This window comes from Coenobita brevimanus, chromosome 14 (assembly GCF_032717465.1).
Source record: "Coenobita brevimanus isolate Jiangsu-jjx chromosome 14, ASM3271746v2, whole genome shotgun sequence".
Classification (NCBI taxonomy): Eukaryota; Metazoa; Arthropoda; class Malacostraca; order Decapoda; family Coenobitidae; genus Coenobita; species Coenobita brevimanus.
In genome coordinates this window covers 39568760-39589112 of record NC_136967.1, presented here as the reverse complement: position 1 = coordinate 39589112, position 20353 = coordinate 39568760, and positions in this window count along the sequence as shown.

The window sequence follows — 20353 nt, the reverse complement described above, 5'->3', positions numbered from 1 at the left end:
GCGTCCGGATAGTATGGGGATTACTGTAAATCATAACTTACGTTAGACTTACTTTTAGGAAATCTAAAGATTCACATAGCAACATAGCATCAAATAGCTTGCCTCACAGACATCAGCACCGAACATTCGATGCATTGTCAGCTTCATTCCCATGCCCCACTGTGAGCTTAGAACCGGCAGTAATAGCCAGTGAGTGGGGATAGTAAGACGTACTCATATAACACTTCAACTCAGACTGTGTAACCCTTGTATGTAACCGTAAAATACTGTTTGAATAGTGAAATATCTATTTTGCTATACCAGACTTTATTTAACCTCCAAACCTACTACATAATGGAAAATCATATATTAGAGTGCTATGAGTAAAATAAGGAAGGAGGGGGAATCAAGGAAAATATCAGCCAGCGACACAGAGTGATCATCAGCAAGCAAGCTACCCCAAACATCAAGAGGACGTCCTATACACATCGCAGTTATTCATCTCCTACGAATGTGCCAGGCCTGATCTGTGGTGTTTGGTACATAAATTGGTGTGCAGCGGTGCTCCTACGTGCCTCAAGAGTTTAGTCTCCGTCACTGTGTCAACTTGTGAGTTTCCGGGTTTACATACAAAGTTATTAGCTTCCTTCCTCTCATCCCTATTCCATTATCTCCCTGGCTTGGTGGTATCCATGTTTTTAATGAGTCTTTTATGATTCGTTTACCACCACATTCTCACTTTCACCACGCATTCTCACCCCAACCTCCAGGCTCGGTGCTTGGTCAGCGAGTAGTGGTGTCTCTCACAAATCTTCTCAGCTGCAGCCAGTGGTCCCAGGGCGCGACGACATCTAAGAAGATTCTCAACTAGCTACTGGATGCATCACGCGGTGAGCGCCTGGATGGAGCTCATTCAGGATTCTTTTTACGGCTGGGCGTGTGGCGAGCGGATTCACAATTCTTCTCAGCACCTGGTGAGTGCATTCCTGCCGGTGTGGTATATTGTCTCTTCTACAACATCCTGCATCGACGCTTCTTAAAGGGTGTGCGAGGGTGTGTGGATCTTCAGTCTTCAGTCAACCTCTCTACTGTATAGTTAGTTAGAGTAATACTGTCTGAGGTAAGGTTGGTGGAACACATTTTTTCACATGTGGTATGTGTGAGATTTATAAGTACATAACTTGTGTATAATTTAAGTCATATGTGAATCACATATATCCATGTTCATTTGTCAGTTTGTTAGTCTATTGCATGTTACCTTTTAGTAAAAAGCCCTTGTGTGTTAAGGAAGAGGATATTATTAGTCATAGCTCAGTTACAAACCGTTCAGAGTTAACAAGTAAATCCGGGTGAGCAAATAAGCGAGTCACTCCACAACTCCCCCGTTTTCTTTAGCGAGCCGACTACCGCGATTTCCTCTGATATTGACGGTGGGGAGACTCACAAATTCTCAGATCAGTTAAGTTTAACTTTCTCACCTAGTTCTACACATAGTGGTAAAGTATATAACCTTTTCAGTACACAATTTAGCATCATGATTCAAACCAGTAACGCTAATCCTTCCAGTACACAACTGGACACAACTGTCTCTTTTGCAAGGTTTAACTGTACTTCAAGACAATGTACCGATACGAATATGGGATGGCATTGATCTTACGTGGAATGTTTATGTATTTGTGCGCCAGATGAAAGATGAGATGGGTAGAAGGCAGTTTGCATCAGAGAGTGATAAGTTAAAACTTATACGTGGTAGAATTTCACAGACCACCGACACTCCAGTCGGCCTTCTCATGGGAGATGATTTTTACTTTACCTGTGATAATGGAGACGATTTCCTGGCAGAATTTGTGGCTGATATGGGCTCTATGTCCTTCACTGGGGGTGATGTTATGGCCTTACTTAGGTCTCTGCATGATACCCACATGGTGGCAGCCTCAATGGATTACAGGCAGGCTGCTTGCTTTGCTCAGAATGTCAAACTTTCCTTAGAGCAAGCATTCGGTAATTCCAGGTGGCTGAATGCTACCAAGGATGCAATACCCCTAGATAAAATCTTGTCTTTACTTTTGGTTGCTATTTTCAGGTCTTGACACCAAGACAACAGCACATTGCAAAGCAATTGGAATTCACACCTGCTCAAACCCTACAGGACTTCAAACGTCAGATGTGAATGAAGCTGCAGTCACAACCTAAAGCATTCCCAGTGGCCTCAACCATTTCTACTCAAGGTCAGCGACATGCAGAAAAACCCAAGAAGGACAGAAAGGCAGAGAAACCCACGTCTGCAACAGATACTAGCACTTCTGATCTCTCGAGTAAGTGTTCTTATTGCCACAGGGGCATTCATCCCTTGTTAAAGTGCTTTAAACTTCAAAGGGACATGAAGGACTCTCAGAGTTCTCAACAAGATGCAAAGGCAGGCCCTCCTGCTCAGGGCACATCATCATCAACACCAAACCGCCACAAAAGTGGTGTCGTCACCACAAGTCCCATGGGCACTGGACAAGCGAGTGTCGTTCTCCCCCAGGGACCACAAATCAGGTTGCTAGTACCCAAAGCACAGCTCCTTCACTGGGGGAAGCCCACCAGCCTCCAACACCCGACCAGGAGTAGACTCTGATGGTAGAGTCAAAGCAGCTACTGTGGGTACTGCTGTAGCGAATGCAGGGCCAGGACCAATTGCTATTCATTTGCGGTCTACCTTGAGTCTTGTACAATGCCCCTACTCCTTGACACTGGCTCTTGTGTCAATATAATTGCAGAAGTTTCCTTACAAAAGACTGAGCAGCAACTGGGAAAAACCTTTTCACATCACCTTCCCCCACTTGATTTGATGGGAATTGATGGTGGACATTTTAATGCTACAGGTGTGGTTACCTTGTTCTCCCAGTCTGCTAGAGACACACAACCTGTTGAAGCTCAATTTTATGTGGTTCCGGCATTTGTTCTTTCTTCAGATGGGTTGTTAGGATTGCCTACTCTCCATGAGCATGGTATAGATATTATAACTAGTTCCAACTCAGTTGAATATAGAGATAGGCACTACACCGCCCTGCCGGAGTCCCTGCCATTGCTTCATGCACCTTCTGCAGTGAATAGAGCTTACCCCACATTAGCCGCTACTGACATTAACCCTACGCAGACTACCACTGAATCTCCCACTTTGTCTAATGAAGTATCACCTGTGGGTAATGATGACTCAGTTGTACCTACCACTCCTTCATCTTCTTCTTCTGCCACTTTAAATGAGGTCATGGCAAATGCACATTAGGCCAATGTGGTCGTAACTGACTGCAGGCAGTTACAACTGGACGAGCTTACTCGTGTAACCGTTCGTTTCCCTGGCGTGAAAGAGGGAGTGGATGCTATCAATTTGCCTGAGACTGTGCGTGTGAAAGGCATTTCTCTTGAGTCAACATTAGCCCCCATTTCCAAGAATAGTCAAAGTGATGTTCTGGTTCATAACCGAACGAAAGGTGTATTTAAGTTAAAACCGGGAGTCTGCTTGGGGAAGTGTCTTGTATACCCTTCCACTGTTACTGAAGAAACTTTGCCTTCCATAGAGGTTGTGGCTGGCCTGACACCAGCCCAGGATCACCCATCATCTAGTGAGTCCTTTCTTCAGAAGGTTAGGCTCAACTGAACCAGATTGATTTTCCCAATTTTCAGACTCAGTTGTTGCAGGTCCTTGAACAGAATAGGGGAGCCATAGCTCTAGCGGGTGAGCCATTAGGACATACAAATGTGGCTCATCATCACATTGCATTGAAGCCAGGTATTAATCCTATTTATATGCCTACACATCGTCTTACCCATTCTCAGAGGCAGGTGGCTGACAAGTTAGTTAAGGAGATGATTAAGTCAGGCATAGTCCGAGATTCGACTTCTCCTTGAAATTCACCACTGTTTCTGGTGCCAAAGAAGGATGGTACCATGAGACTGGTTATAGATTATCGCCACCTGAATGCATAGACGGTCCCAGATCGTTATCTTCTACCTCATTTGTCCGATCAGTTGCAGAGTCTGGGGGAGAATAACAAAGTGTTCTTCTCTTTGGATATTCTCGCAGGATACAGGCAAGTCCCTCTGCATGCAGACTCTTGCCCTCTTACAGCCTTCAGGAATCCTGATGGGCATTAGGAGTTTGTAGGGTTACCCTTCGGCCTTTGTAATGTGCCTTTGTGCTTTCAGAGGTTAATCAATGAAGTATTTAGGGGACTCTTAGGGAACACAGTGTTTGCCTAATTAGATAATGTAGTGGTCGTTAGCAAGGATGTGCCTGAACATCTGAGGAAGCTCCAACAAGTCTTCGCCATACTCAAAGTGGCTGGTTTAAAGGTTAAGTTTTCAAAGTGTAGGTTTTTGAAGAAGGAATTGTCTTCCCTGGGTCATGTTGTTGGTGCCAGAGGTACCCGGATGGCTGATGACAAAGTTGTAGCTATCCGAGACTTTCCTACACCTACCTCAGTCTCAGCAATGTGGAGCTTCCTCGGATTGTCAGGGTACTATCGTAGGTTCATTCGAGGGTATGCAAACATGGCCTCTCCTCTCACTCGACTATTAAAGAAGGAGGTTCCCTTTGTCTGGGGACCTGATCAGGAGAGGTCATTCACTGATTTAAAGGCAGCATTGACACCTGCGCCTATCCTATCCTTCCTAGACTTCAGCAAGCCAGTCACTATCTTTACCAATGCTTCTGGTACAGGTCTTGGAGCTGTTCTGACCTATGGTCTGTCTATCTTATGAAACGCGTTTAGGTGTTGTCCCTCTTGGGAATTTCCTAGGCCGCCTCTCTGCCAAACGTGTACACCTCTCTCTCTTATATCAGCTACTTACTACGTTTAAATGAAGTTTATTTACAGTGTATATATATATATATATATATATATATATATATATATATATATATATATATATATATATATATATATAATTCTCTAATAAGGTTATATGGTATTATAAATGTCTCTTTATTCTAATAATAACAGCGACTTTTTATAAATACCACATCACTTGGCAACGTTGCTTTCCAACGTTGCCACGCTTGTAAGAGTAGAGTGACCGTGTTAATCCAGGTCATTTCCACTCTGGCCGCCACCTGAGATGGATGCTCTTACTCCTGCTACTCGCTCTCGTGTGCTTCGCAGTAGAGAAAAAGAACTTATTTACAACGAAAATAAGTATTTTTTAGAAGAGAAGACAAATATGGGACCTATAATTGTTCCCTCAAAAGCTGTTGGTTATGGGGAAAACCTCATTTTTTATTTTTGCCATTACATTATCCTTATGAGTCCTGAATGTTTAGTTGTTAGTTTATGCATTAAAAATAACACGCCTTGACTTTTACCTCAAAGGTGGTGTGGAAAAAAAGTCGAAATTATAGAGAACAAATAAAACATGACTTTATGGAAAGTATCACATTCATAAGAAAAACATAATGTTGACAGACAGACAGTAACAGAGAGAGAGAGAGAGAGGAGGGAAAGGGAATGGAGATAAGGGGGATAGGCGGACAGCACGGGAGGGAGGTTGGAGAGGCCGGAGATAGGGAGAAAAGGCAGGACGGAGGGAGGGAGGGAGGAAATGTGGTGGAAATTGAATAGGAGCGCAACAGGATGCTTTTCCTCAACCTCAGAGGTGGTTTGGAAAATAAATCGAAATTATAAACCACAAATAAAACATCATACTTTAAGGAGAAAATCACAGTCATGATAAAAAAAAAAAAATGTTAGTGAGAGACAATCAGTCAGGAGGCTTTTCCTCAAATTCTAATAATTCATAAAACTGTATAGACTTTTTACATAAATAAATCTACAAAAAATGCAATTTATATATGCAGAGACAGACAGACAGACAGAGAAGACAGAGAGTGGTGTGCTGGGAGGGAGAGTTGTCATTTATGGCTCTTTTCTAATCCGATTAAGTTGCCCAGTACAAAGTATGGTAACACTGTGGGATGGGGGCTCCCCAAGAGGGACAACGCCTAAACGCTCTTCATAAATAGAAGGACCATAGTGCGATGCGTTTGGCACGTACAAGCTTATGCGAGTAGAATTCTTAATGATGCTGAAACACGCTACTCTGTGACGCATTTGGAAGCCTTAGGTGTCGTATGGGCTCTTAAACACTACCATGATATCATCTTTGGGTATAACATCACAGATTACATGGATCACAAGGCCCTTACTGATCTCTTCAAGGGTCGCAATCTGTCTAGCAGACTAGCTAGGTGGTGCTTGATCATTCAGGACTGCCATCCTGACATACATCTACCTGCAAAGGTGAACATCGTGGCTGATGCATTGTCAAGGAATGTTCCTGTCACTGCAGCTGTGGCAGACACCGTTCTGTCCACTTTCTCTCTAGACAGGATTCGGTCTGCTCAGCGAAGCTATTCCAAGTGGTCTTGTGTTCTGTGCGCTGTCAAGTCAACTGATCCACTTTCTGATGGGGATGTCCTCGAATCGTTACATAATTATGACTTAATAGATGGTGTCTTAGTGCGACATTTAGATTCTGATGTCGCTCAAGTCGTTGTTCCTTCTGAGCTGATTCAGGATGTGTTGGTTCTTGAACATGACTCTCCCCAGGCAGGTCATCCTAATGTGGAGCATTGTTTGCGACAGGCTTGTAGACATTTCTACTGGCCTACCATGCGGTTCGACATTAAGACCCACATTCAACACTGTTTGTCATGTGCTCAGCACAAAGGCTCGACTGGACCTCCTTCACCAATGTTGTCATATCCGACACCTGCTAAACCATGGGACATGGTTGGCACTGACACTCTCAAGCTCCCTTTTAGTGATAGTGGCATGGAATACTTACTGGAGTGTGTAGATCACTTCAGTAGATATGTAGTTTTAGCTCGACTGCCAGACAAGTCTGCCTTCTCTGTGGCTCGTGCTCTGGTCAAGCATCTGTTTCATTTCACAGCTCCAAAGGTCTTGCTGTCTGACAATGGTACGGAGTTCCGAAATGAATCAGTAAGTGAGATTTGCTCCCAGTTCAACATTGCCCAGACTTATGTAGTGGCCCATCATCCTGCTTCTAATGGCTTAGTCGAAAGTGCTAACAGGAAGATTCTGGAGGCTCTTTGTCATGTGGTTCAAGGTTCCCACTCGTCTTGGGATGAATGAATTCCTCAGATAGCCTCTGCCATCAACAGTTCCATTAATGCCTCCATAGGAGAGTCACCTCACTTTGTTCTGTTTGGCGAGGACATGTGGCTCCCGTATACTCTCCTTCTGCAGCATCCCAGTCCTGTGTATAATGTTGGTGACAATGCTAAAGTACACTTAGATGTTAGCCAGGACATTTTTGGTGGGGTTTGTTATACCCTGAACGCCTCTCGTCAGTTGATGGTAGATCCCCAGCACCAACACTCGCAGCCAAGTGATATAGTTACCAGTGATTTGGTCTTCATGGCTGAGCCAGACTGCTTTTCTAAGCTCTCTCGATGTTTCTCGGGTCCACTGTGTCATTCAGGAAGAGCTTGGTAACAAGTTGTGTGTTCAGGAGTTACATTCCGGTGCTGAGCGAGTTGAGCACACTGATAATTGTAAGAAATTTTGCAGTGATTTCCCTGTTCCAACAGCAGACACTGATTCCTCCTGCCAACCTTCTTCAAATTCTTCTCGGTCGTCATCGAGCATTGATGATTACGGGAGTAAGTTGCGTTCCACCGCTCACCGTGTGTAAATCATTCTGCATTGTACTCTGTATTATTCAATTGTACCTTTTGCAGGAAATCATGATAACTACACTTCTCTGCCTTGGACTTCTGGTGTCGGCCCAGGGGTTCCCTTTTCCCAGTGTGGTGCATCCTGGTGTGCTGGTGGTTCCAGAGGGCTCCATTCTGATTGTGGATGATGTGGTGAACGTCAAATACAACATATCCCCAATGGGTCAGGTCTCGCCATAGATATCTATCGTGGCCCAACATTTAGATGGTTTGAGAGGATTCTTTCAACCCCTCCTCACCATGGAGTCCACGGCACCGGTCAGGCATCTGATGTGTCTGCTTTAAGCAAGAAACTGAATGTGATAGCTCAGGTAGTTGAATCACAGAATAGGCTTCTCACTTATGAGCATGCTGAGTTTGTGAAATTTAGGACTCATGTTAACTGTTATTCATCATACTAATGTACTAACAACCCGTTTTCATTGACTTGGATCTCAGGTTGCTACTTTTGAGAACTTGCTTCTTCTCACTCAATAACTTGCCCAGATAGATTCAGACATTTCCATACTACAGAAGCGGTGTTCTACAATAATCACCTCCCTTGTCAATGCCGGGCTTGGCCGTGTTAATGCAGAACTACTACTACTAGATCATTTGAGGTCTGCTACTCGGTTTGCTTATGCTAATTTCAGTTTGACCCTACTCTTTGAATGTAGTCACTTAGAATTTTATTACCCCTTGTTGGAAGCAACCCTCACTGACTCACAAATACTGGTTCACATTCCCTTGAAATCTTAGGTAACTTATTCTGCTTACAGTGTCACTCCCTTCCCGATGCGTGTCAATGATTCGTTGCTCAATCTTGTTTCCCAGTCAAACATGGTTCTTCTGGCAGATGATTATATGTCAGTTGCGCTCACTAGCCGAACTGTATTGACCTCCTGTAAGTTAGGTTATTTGCATGTTCACGTTTGTCCTGCATACTTGTTTGCTCTATTACCATCAAAGTCAGCACCTTTTGAACTAGCCGTAGTGTGGAATCACTCGGACGTGATCCACAAATTCTGTCAGCTTGAACCTGTGAGCCCTGACTGGCCAGTCTACCATGCGCACGTTGGTGGTAATCAGTTCTTCTACTTCAGAGAACCCACGAGTGTTACGCTACTGTGTTCTCGCTGTAGTAACAATGTTATTGTGGAAGGCTACTATGTCGCTCCTGATTCATGCGAAGTCCGTTCCTCAGCTATCTCTACTCTTCCCAACAGGCAACATCTTGGTATTCAAGCAGTTCTACCTAGTTCTTTGGTTCCAATGACACCGTCCTTTGATGATCACCCTGAAAATCTAACTGTGGTGTCTGAACATTTGAAGGTGTTGTCCTACTTAAATGACAGTGACGTCCTTATGTCCGCTGTCCCATCACTTGTACACCCTCATGTGTTGTACCCTACAATTTCTTTCCCTGTTGTGGCGTTGTTAATCATCGTCTTTGTCTTTTGCTGGTGACTTAAGCATTTAGAAGATCGCCTTCACGACATACGTGAGGTGTCAGGACTAGAAGTTGTTCCACCAACTCCTGCCCCACGACAGGTTAGCTAGATTGTAGGAATACATTATCACAGTCCTACTTCAGTTTTGCCGGTCTGAGGACAGTCCTATTTTACGTGGCCGAGCAATGTACTAGTTGTATCCATATTTTTGCTTTTATATATAAATATTAACTATATTTTTCATTATCTTTTTATCTTATCTATCTGCAGTGTATATGTATATATATCATAACTTACGTCAGACTTCCTTTTAGCAAATCTAAAGATTCACATAGCAACATAGCATCACATAACTTGCCTCATAGGCATCAGCATCGAACATACGATTCATTGTCAGCTTCATTCCCACGCCCCACTATGAGCTTAGAGCCGGCGCCCAGCAGTAAAAGCCAGTGAGTGGGGATAGTAAGACGTACTCATATAGCACTTCAACTGAGACTGTGTAACCCTTGTACGTAACTGTAAAATACTGTTTGAATAGTGAAATATCTATTTTGCTATACCAAACTTCATTTTAACCTCCAAACCTACTACATAATCGAAAATCATATATTAGAGTGCTATGAGTAAAATAAGGAAGGACAGGGAATCAAGGAAAATATCACCCAGCGACACAGAGTTATCATCAGCAAGCCAGCTACCACAAACATCGTGAGGACGTCCTATACTTATCGCAGTTATTCATCTCCTACAAATGTGCCAGGCCTGATCTGTGGTGTCTGGAACAGTATGCATATATATATATATATATACATACATATATATATATATATATATATATATATATATATATATAGAGATATATATATATATATATATATATATATATATGTGTGTGTGTGTGTATGTATGTATGTGTGTGTGTGTGTGTGTGTGTGTGTGTATGTATGTATGTGTGTGTGTGTGTAGGCTAGAGGAATCAATTGGAAACATGTGAGAGAAAATGTTAACATCGCACTCAATAATTATGCTGCGGAATGGTGTAAACTAGAAGACTTTAATGAGTGTTTTATGATGGAATGGAAAGTATAAGTCATGCAAAAAGTTGATGAAAAAATCTGCTAACTGAAGATGTACTATTCTAGATGGAGAATGCCAAAACCAGTACTCAAGGAAGCATTGAAGGATCTTGAAGACTTGCACAAGTCGTATGTTTTGGTCCCAGTAGACAAAACACACAATAATATAGCAATGATCTGCAAAGTATATTACATAAAAACACTTTTACAAGTTGGGCATGATAGATTAAGTCTCCGAAACATATACAACAGTTAGTAGTAATGAGAATACGATAGTTGTAAAGCAGTCATCATACTCTTCTAGTCACAGAGTCAAGGTAGATGATTATAACAAAAAATTACCATACGTACATTGTATAGTAAGAATGCATAGGGGCACTGTAAAATTCAGATTCATAATTTCCTCCAGAGTATGTGCAACAAAATCACTGGCAAAAAAACTCACACATTTATAAATTGATTTACAAGCAGCACAAAAGATATTGTTATAAACTAATTTTATATACACGAATCGACCGTATGTGGGAATGTGATAACTCTGAAATATGCAGAAAGGATATTCCTTCCATCAACCCAAAAAGAAATGTAAGAACATAGCAACATAAGATTTTTCAACGTTATACATGAAGATCGAACACAAGGATATAAGAAAGAAGTTGGAAAGGACAGTGCAAGTTGCTTTTAAAGGACTGAATAAGAATTTAATAGCAGTAGGTGAAGACAAAGGATACTGGGTAAATAAAAGTGATGGCAAAAACTTGACGTTCTCTGAGGATCAGATAATAGATATGACAAATTACCTGGTAGAAAACTGCTTTTTTACTTGTGGAAATATGATTTTCGGACAGTACATAGGAATACCCATGGGAACAGACCCACCAACATTCATGGCAAATCTATACTTATATAGTTATGAATTCTAGTGGATGGAACGAATGTCAAGAGTTCAATATTCAGTAGCGTAGAAAGGCTAGAGGAATCAATTGGAAACAAGTGAGAGAAAATTTTAACATCGCAATCAAACATCGCAATGTGCTGCAGAATGGTGTAAACTAGAAGAATTTAACCCGAGGCGTCCCGTCGACGTATGACTACATTGCAACATTATGTAACTGCCAGCCCCATCGACGTACTGGTACATTGCGCAATTGCAAGGTTCATAGTTTGCACAAATTTCAAATCTTGCGCTTGATTTTGGGTATGTAGGGTCGCGCGACCTTCCCCTACCTGCCACCAGGCAGGGACACTCGGCAACCCTGCAAGACCCGTGCTCACCCTTGGCTCGGTCACTCACCTGTTAGCAGTGACCCAGGTCAGACATGGCGCACAGAGGTCTCTTGGAGGAGGAAATCCAAGCTGTCCTGGATGCCTTCACAGGTGACAGTGATTCACCACTTGATGACGAGGTGGTGGGCAAAGATTTTGTCCAACCAGAGGAGAAGGAAACTAGTAGCAATGATGAGGAGGTCCCGTCCCCCAGGAAGCGGCGCTACGTTACTTATCATGCTGTTAGAGAGGGCCATCCTGCACCAAAACATTGTACAACAACCTCTCAGCAGCCCCTACATGATGTGGAGCCCAATTCGAGGACGAGGACGAGGACGGAGCCGTGGGACATGCTGCCATGTGGTACGGCCACGAGATTATCACTCATCGCGGCCCCAAGCGCACAGCATGTCGTACTAGCAGGTATGGGCCTAGTGTTTTGTTTGGGGAGGGCGGAAGTGGCATAGAGGGAGTGAAGAGTGAAATCAAAAGTTCTAGGGGCAACCACTGAAAGTGAGAGTGGCAGGAGTGAGTCATCGCTCTCCTGCGGTGGTGTGAGGCAGCAGGGTGTATCACATGAGGCAGTGAGGGTGCGTGATGAATCACGTGGTGTGGTGATGGAGTGGGAAGGTGAAGAGGAGCCACTCCCCAGCACATCTTATTCTCCCCAATATTCCCAGACTTCCTCCCCACAACCCCCTGATGTTCCCCGAAGCCGTAAGGGTAAGGGAAAGGGGAAGGGTAAAGGATGAGGGAAAAGGAGTGCGAGTGGGGAAGCCCTTCGCACTGCTCCTCCCCAACCTCCCCCACCAGCATCTCCTCCCCACCCAGACGAAGGTGACAATGGGGGCGAGGGTTATGTGAATTGGAATTGGGAAGATGGCAGTGATTTTTCTCCCATCATTCACCCCTTCACTGAGCAGGGACGCGCTGGCTGCACAGCTCCAGGAATTCACCGTAGTTCCACCAGGCCGGATTTTTTCCACCTGTTTTTCAGTGAGGGTTTTGTGGAGCAAATAGTAGAATAAACCAACCGTTTTGCACGCAGCCAGCACCGTGAGAGTGAAAGACTGGGCACAAGGAGCAGGCATTCCATCATTTATGATTACCCTGTCTCCCTTGCAGCAATGTTATTATTTTTTGCCATGGTCCTTTTGATGGGTATTGTACGAAAAAGCAGAATTCCGGCATACTGGACAAGGCATCCTGTCATGCAGACACCAATATTTGGCAATATCATAAGCCGTAATCGGTTTCAGCAAATTCTAAGCCGCCTCCACTTTTATGATGCTGATGATCCTGCCAATGCAAATGACACAGATAAGATGAGGCAAATTAGGTTGGTTTTTGATCACCTACGGCAAACATTCCGTTCCTCATTTTATCCCTATAGAGACCTTGTCATAGACGAGAGTCTCATGTTGTGGAGAGGCAATATTTCCTTTCGGCAGTACATACCCAGCAAAAGGCACCATTTTGGGTTCAAGATCTTTGTTATGTGTGACTGTAAGACTGGTTATGTGCAAGACATAATCTGGTACACCGGTGCACAGACAGACATAATAGAAGATCGGGGTATTGGACTGTCTGGAGCAGTGGTAAAGACAACGATTGAAGACTACCTTCATCGTGGTTACGTCCTTTACCTGGATAACTGGTACACTAGCCCTCTTCTCGCTCGTAATCTACACAGGCATGACACGGGAATCTGTGGTACCGTCAAGGTGAACCGGCGTCACATGGTCAAGGTGGGGCAGAAACTAGAAAAAATTAGGTGGTCTTCTTCCAGGCTAACAATATCCTACCTACAGTGTGGAACCACGACAGAGAAGTCAGCCTATTGTTCACGGTTCACCGCCCTTTGATGCACCGTACAGAGCCCGTGGATTACCGCAGCGAGAGGAGGCGCCACATCTGGAAACCTGAGTGTGTGCTTGATTATAACATCAACATGCGCCTGGTGGACCAGTCAGACTCCATGATATCCACTGTCGAGTGTGCCAGGACCACAAAGAAGTGGTACAAGAAGCTCTTCTTTCATCTGCTAGATATAACTGCCTTCAATTTCCACCACCTGCATGCCATGACAACAGGAGTGCAGGAAACCTTTGAAGGGTTTGTGAGGGAGCTTACACGTGAGATTTTTGCAAGGTATGCGGTCGAGAGGCACCAACAACGCACATGCACTGCCCCTGCCGCCCAAACTCCCCTGAGAATATCCACCTGCCATTTCCCCACTCCTATACCTCCCCAGCCAAATAGATCTAGGCCCCAACGCAGGTGTCATATGCTTAGTAATTCCCGTGTGAGACCCACCACTCAGAGAAAAGACACCCGCTATGAGTGCATTGAGTGTGACGTGGGACTCTGCTTTCACCCTTGTTTTAGTATCACACCTTGATGCAGTTCTGATATGGTGTGAATGTGATATGACGCTCATACTCAGGAAGAAATGCGACATACAGACGCTCAGTGTAATTATAAGGCCCGTAGCTATGTAAATAGTAGTCTGAAAGTGGAAACTGGTGTAATGTAAGTGGAAAAATATGTAAGTGCATAGATATATTCTAAGTCAAAACATTCCTAGCAAGTGCATGTAGATGCGATATTCTGATCCTCAGTGGAATAAATAAGGCCCGTAAATATGTAAATATTAGGCTGCGTTCACACCAAGCGATTCGATTCGATTCAGTTCATGGAGAATCATTTGATTCGATTCATTTTGAATCAGCGCCGTTCATACCGACAGAATCAAACTGTCCGAATCAACAGGGAGTAGTGCAAAGGCTAACTTGAACGAGGATGGACGTAGACGCTCTTGCTGAAATAGAGGTGTTGCTGTGGCTGAGGCGGCGTAGGCGTAGGCGTCCAAGAAGAATATGGGTGCATGAAATTAATGCAAAAAAGACCTGATTTTGGGAGTTTCGGACACTTGTTCCCAGATTTGATAAACAATTCAGACAAGTTTTATGATTATTTTAGGATGACCACTGAACAGTTTAAAATGCTAGTGGAGTTGACTGCACCCAACATAAGATAACAGAATACTGATTACCGACGTGCAGTTGGAGTTGAAGAAAGGATTGCCATTTACCTTAGGTAAGAAGTGAACTGTTAAAAAGTCTGAAAGTTGGGAGAAGCAGTGTTTCATGCAGTATAAAAGATATCTTTTATTTCTGGTTATGAATACAGAATACATTAAGAAAACATATCTTTTATTTCTGGTTGTGCATAGAGTAAAAATAAGTATAAATTCTTTGTTTCTGGTTGTGAATATATTAAGAAAATAGACATCCTTTATTGATGGCTGTGAATACAGTAAAAAAATAGACATCCTTCATTTATGACTGAATAGAGTAAAAAAATAGACATAATATGTTTATCGTTGTGAATGCACCAAAATCATTGTTCCACTTTTTAGCATCATAAATAGCACGTCCCTCTCTCACTAAATTTATCAGGACGTCCGGTAGCATGGTGCTCACTCCTCCACTGAATCGCCGTGACTGATGAAAAAATGGACCCTCGCGCATCATTGATTCTGAATCGCCTTGAATCGCCATGATTTGAATTGAATTGATTCGCTTGGTGTGAACAGTTCCTATAGGAATTAACATGTCGCATCAAGACGAATCATGAATCGATATGATTCTCCATGAATTGAATCAAATCGAATCGCTTGGTGTGAACGCAGCCTTAGTATGAACAGTGGAATCGGGTGTAATATAAGTGGAAAGTTATGTAAGTGGATAAATATATTCTAAGTCAAAACATTCCTAGCAAGTGTATATAGATGCGATATTCTGACGCTCAGTGGAATAAATAAGGCTTGTAAATATGTAAATAGTAGTATAAGGTGGAAACGGGTGTAATGTAAGTGGGGAAGTATATTGGGAGTGAAGAAATAAAGTAGAAGCTGAAACACAAGTGGTAGTGAGTGTGCTTGCTACGTGAATATGCGCTAGCACTTCACTAAATACCCTCATAAGGAATGTAAATAAGTGAAAACATTTATATTGGTTGAGAAAAGGTTCAATGTCAAAAATAACAATACTATGAAAGTGAAAAAATAATAATGTATGTTGAGAGAAGTCATAGCAAGTGCACTGAGTAAGCAGAGGTGCGCAATAGTTATGCTAAATGTCATTGGAATGAATGAAAACAGCTGAAAACATTTACATACAGTAAAAAATGGTAAAATGGCATTGAAACAGTATTATGCAAGTAGAAAAAAATGGTATGTTTACTGAAACAAGAAACTTAGCAAGTAGCATGTGACCAATATGACCAAACTCGCTATGCTCGCGCGATGGAACAATGCTTATTTTTCTTATATATATCATTGAAAACCATTATATTGTTGTTGTGATTGTTTATTAGTTCAAAATCAATAAATATAGATGTGTTCTTTGTTGTTTTTCCCAAAATTACCTACCACAGAAAACGTGAGAGCCTCACACGTCAGTGACAGAATACGATACCTGGCATGGGGTACCTAACCTGTTCCAACCACTTATGGACCCCGGTAAGCCCTTTCTTGGTGATTTTCCTTTGTTTCTCAACAAAAGCGGAGGTTTTAGCCAATTTTTTTTTTTTTCAAAAATATCTCGGGATTGGGGGGTATCGGAGGTGCGAAATCGGTCGGGACGTGACGGGTTATGATGGAATGGAAAGTAAAAGTCATGTAAAAAGTTGGTGAATAAATCTGCAAACTCAAGAAGTATTATTCTAGATGGAGAATGCCAAAAGCAGTGCTCAAAGAAAAGGAAGCACTGAAGGATCTTGAAGACTTGCACAAGTCGTATGATTTGGCCTCAGTAGGCAGAGCACATGATCATACAGCAATCATCTGGAAAGTATATGACATAAAAACACTTTTACAAGAGTTGGGCATGATAGATCAAGTCTATGAAACATAATTATACAACAGTTGGTAGTAAAGAGAATACGATAGTTGAATGGCAGTCATCCTACCTTCTAGTCACGGAATCGAGGTAGATGATGATAACAAAAAATTACCATACATACATAGTACAGTAAAAATGCATAAAGGCCTTGTAAAATTCAGATTCATAATTTGCTCCAGAATATGTGCAACAAAATCACTGGCAAAGAAACTATCACAAATTAATAAATGGATTTATGTCAGCACAAAAAATATTGTTATAAACTAAATTTATATACAGGAATCAACCGTATGTGGATATGTGATAACTCAGAAATGTGCAGAAGGGATATTGCTTCCATCAACCACAAAAGAAATGCAAGAAACATAGCAACATATGATTTTTCAACGTTATACACGAAGATCAAACACGAGGATATAGAAAAGAAGTTGGAATTGACAGTGCAAGTTGCTTTTAAAGGATTGAATAAGAATTTGATCACAGTAGGTGAACATGAAGGATACTGGGTAAATTAAAGCGATGGCAAAAACTTGGCGTTCTCAAAGGATCAGATAATAGATATGACAAATTACCTGGTAGAAAAATTTTTTTTTTTTTTTTGGAAATATGGTTTTCAAACTGTGCATAGGAATACCCATGCGAACAAACCCAGCCCTAAACATGGCAAATCTATACTTATATAGTTATGAATTCAAGTGGATGGAACGAATGTCAAAAGTTCAGTATTCAGTAGCGAAAAACAGAATTACGTAAGACATTAAAGAAAAGGTATCATCGTCACTACAACTCCTTCAAACACCTGAAAGGAGAAATAAATAGTCTGACAAGAGAAATCTTTGATTCTGCTACGGATACAATAGTATCCCAGGGCTGTCGACGGCAAGAAGTGCTCACGGGATCCCCCCTGGTTCTGTAGCAGATTAAGACCGACTAAAACAAAAACCAATTATACCTATCAGTTTGGACTCAACTGGATGCTACTAAATCGACCATAACAACAACACACTACTCCTCTCAGTTACGATGACCAGTTACACCTACCAATTGAGATTCAACTGGATGCGACTTAATCGACGATGACAACAAACCATTCCTACCAAATTGAACTCCATTGGAAATGGCATATTTGCACTATCTTTTCATAAACATGTATATATATATATATATATATATATATATATATATATATATATATATATATATAATCATTATGATCTTGATAATAATTATAGTCATTGTTCATAATGAAGCTGCGACTGTGGTCTCTATCTGTCTGTCTATATGTCTATCGCCGGGCGCCACAGTCCTTTAAGAGGTGGCCGTTTGTCTTTGAATTAGTTGTTTTACGGGGAGGGGCACTAATACTGCGCCAACTCTCTTTTCACGTGGGGAACACGTATTTGTTGGTTATATGGTTATCACCCAGTGCTGTAAATGGTTTCCTGGCTTACAGAAAACTATTAGGTTTATCACTCAGCGTTCTACCTGAAAAGGAAGAAAGTGAAAAAAGAAGTGACAGTAGCAAAGTGATAAATAGGGAGAGGGGAGGGTAGACACAGAAAAAGAATAATAGAGGTGAAGGAAGAAGTAGGCAGCACTACATCATGTGAATAGATGATGGTCGCCACCACCTACCACTACGTTGGTGTCGACAGTTACAAATAGGCTTGGCTTCCTGAAATTTTATGAATGCTAAGATAGTATCTTATAAGATAATGAGAATAGAAATAATGACCTAGAGTGACGATGACAGGCCGACAGGGGAGAGGGGAAGGGGTGTGGCAGGGCAGGAAGGAGGTCAACGAGGACGACTGTGGAGGGAAGATAAAGAAGGGGATAGTGGTGGAATCGCTTATGGTAATGGTGGGAGACAAAGTTATGGTGTGGGAGAGGAGGAAGAAATGGCAAAGCGAGTAGGGTAGATGGTCATGGTAATGAGGACGGGGAGGGGACACGGCCAAAAAAAAAAAAAAAAAAAAAAAAAAAAAAAAGCGTGAAAAAGGCGGAGGTTTCGGGGAATTCGGGATGTGGGTCGGGAATACGTACAGTGGTGACGGAAATACGATGGGAATAATAGTTTTCTGGGAAGAAGACAACGAAGACGAAGAAGTAGAAGGAGAGAGAGCGAGAGAGAGAGAAAAAAAAGCCTCAGTCCTTACGCCAAGAAATATTATAATCTCATAAATATTATTTGAGCTATTTTGTTAACACAGAGACAGGCAGACAGACAGACAGACAGACACACACACACACACACACACACACACACACACACACACACACACACACACACGGCCGCACTCGTGCGCACGCTGAACAAAAAATTGTACTCACTTCTTCGCCAGCGCGGGTGTAAATGTCCATTATTTTGATTGAAGGAGTTAAAGATATGGAACAAACGGTAATCATGAAGGCGGGGGGGACACAATCTGGCCGTACTATGGGGTGGTACTACTACTCTGCGGCCAGGTTGTGTTAGGAAGAATACTGCCACCGCATTCCCTGCGTGTCGTAAAAGGGGACTAAAAGGGGCGGGGTGAGGGGACTAGGGACCCCCTCCTCTGTTTTTTAGTTCCTAAAAAGAGACAGGCCAGAGAAAGGGATGGGGGATGGAGTTATCTCCGTACCCTGAAGATTGGGTCTATGAATGTGCGTGGATGTAGTACGATTGAGGCTAAAAGGGAGGAGATTGGGAGAATGTTTGTGAGAAGAGAGTTGGATGTGTTAGCTTTGAGTGAAACGAAGATGAAAGGGAAGGGTGAGTCTATGTTTGGAAATGTGAATGGAAGATTGTCAGGTGTTGATAGAGGAAGGGCAAGAGAAGGTGTGGCCTTGTTAGTGAGTCCGGAAGTACAGCATTGTGTGATTGAATGGAAGGAGGTGTCATCGAGACTGATGTGGGTGAAAGCGAAATTTGAACGTGAGTTGTGGGTGTTTGTGAGTGCATATGGGCCTGGTAGTGAAAGGGATGAAGAAGAGAGGGAGTCTTTCTGGAGTGATGTTGATGAGTGTCTGTAGAGTTTTGGAGCGAATGTGAATGTGGTAATGATGGGAGATCTGAATGCTAGAGTGGGAAATGTAGCAGTTGAAGGTGTAGTTGGTATGAATGGTGTGCCTGGAAGAAATGAAAATGGGGAGCGAAAGATAGCGATGTGTGTTGAGCGAGAGATGGTGATTGGAAATACGCTGTTTGAGAAGAAAGATATTTATAAGTATACATGGGTGAGACAGGAGGGTGGAAGGGTTGTTGATAGAGCTTTGATGGACTATGTGGTTGTGTCTAGGGATGTAATAGGAAGATTGTTGGATGTGAGAGTTCTGAGAGGGGAGGGTGGAGGTATGTCTGACCACTACCTGGTGGAGGGAAAGTTAAGAGTAGGTAAGGGATGGGTGAGAGCTAGGAGGGTTAGGTGTGGCAGGGAGGTTTTGAAAGTGAGTGAGTTGGATAAAAGAGAGTGAAAGAGTATCAGGAGAAATTGAAAGATGAGTGGAACGCAGTGAAAGATCGGGAAAATGGCAGTGTGTAGGAGGAATGGCAGTTATTTAAGAGTGTTGTGGTGGGGCATGCAGAAGAGGTGTGTGGTGCGAGACGTGTGGGTGGTGGTGTAAGAAAAGGAAGCGAATGGTGGTGCGAGGAAGTAAGTATGGCTGTGGCTGAGAAGAGACGTGCATATGAAGTGTGGCTGCAGAGGAAGGATATGTCATATGAGAGGAGGTATAAGGAAAAGAGGAATAGAGCGAGAAGGGCTGTGCGTGATGCTAAAGTGGCAGCAGATGAGAGATGAGGTAGGCGGCTGACAGAGAATTTTCAACAGAATAAGAAAATGTTTTGGAAGGAGGTGAAAAGGGTGCGAAAGGAAGAGTCTGGGAAGGAAGAACGAGTAAAAGCAGAGGATGGAAGGATGTTAACTGAGATGGCTGCAGTAAGGAAAAGATGGGCAGAGTAGT